We start from the raw sequence: 1,402 nt of genomic DNA, 5'->3' as shown, positions 1-1,402 counted from the left end.
GAACCTGCTTATGCCAAGTACTTCACCATGATGTTAGAAGGGACGGCTTGTACCTGGTTGAAGGGATTGCCGGCTAATTCCATCGGGTCATGGGCGGAGCTGAAGGCCCGGTTTATCCAGAATTTTAAAGATATGTGCAAGCAGCCTATATCGATTGTGGATTTGGTTTCATGTGTGCAGGCCAAGGGAGAGTCAACGACCATCTGGGTGCACCGGGTTTTCCCATCACGACGTTGTAAAACGACGGCCAGTGAATTGTAATACGACTCACTATAGGGCGAATTCGAGCTCGGTACCCGGGGATCCTCTAGAGTCGACCTGCAGGCATGCAAGCTTAGACGGCTCAAGCGTCATTGCAATGACATGGGGGAGTTAATGGCGGCTCTTGTAAAATATGCCGACTCTGATGGTATCAAGGACCCCGATTCTGAGGATGAAAGATCGGGAAAGGGAAAGAAGAGTAATGGCGTGAAGGGGCCGCAATACAATTCTACCAATCAGGGCGACAACAGTAAGCGCAAAGCTGATGATTTTGTGGCAAACACCGATGTGCGCTGATAACCCACAAGTATAGGGGATCACAACAGTTTTCGATAAGTAAGAGTGTCGAACCCAACGAGGAGCTAAAGGAAGAACAAATATTCCCTCAAGTTCTATCGACCATCGATACAACTCTACGCACGCTTGATGTTCGCTTTCCCTAGAACAAGTATGAAACTAGAAGTACTTTGTAGGTGTTGTTGGATAGGTTTGCAAGATAATAAAGATTACGTAAATAAAAAGTAGGGGCTATTTAGGTAAAGACACAACTAAGTTAGTTTTAGTAAAGAGCTTACGAGAAAGTTATTTGTCCCTAGGCAATCAATAACTAGACCGGTAATCATTATTGCAATTTTATATGAGGGAGAGGCATAAGCTAACATACTTTCTCTACTTGGATCATATGCACTTATGATTGGAACTCTAGCAAGCATTCGCAATTACTAAAGATCATTAATGTAAAACCCAACCATAGCATTAAAGCATCAAGTCCTCTTTATCCCATACGCAACAACCCCCTTACTCGGGTTTGTGTTTCAGTCACTCACGCAACCCACTATAAGCGAATCATGAACGTATTGCAACACCCTACAGCGGGGACCCCTCACACTTGCGTGACATGGTGAGCACCATAGGACAGCACCAATAATAAAACATGCAACTCAAACCAATCTTGATCATCAAATAGCCCATAGGAAAAAACGGATCTACTCAAACATCATCGGATAGCCATACATCATTGGGAAATAATATATAGCGTTGAGCACCATGTTTAAGTAGAAATTACAGCGGGTAAGAGAGAGGTTACACCGGTGCATAGAGGGGGGAAGAGTTGGTGATGATGGCGGTGAAGTTGTTGGTG

The sequence above is a fragment of the Triticum urartu genome, chromosome 5 (genome assembly GCF_003073215.2).
Source record: "Triticum urartu cultivar G1812 chromosome 5, Tu2.1, whole genome shotgun sequence".
NCBI lineage: Eukaryota > Viridiplantae > Streptophyta > Magnoliopsida > Poales > Poaceae > Triticum > Triticum urartu.
Note: the sequence above shows the minus strand (reverse complement) of the source record.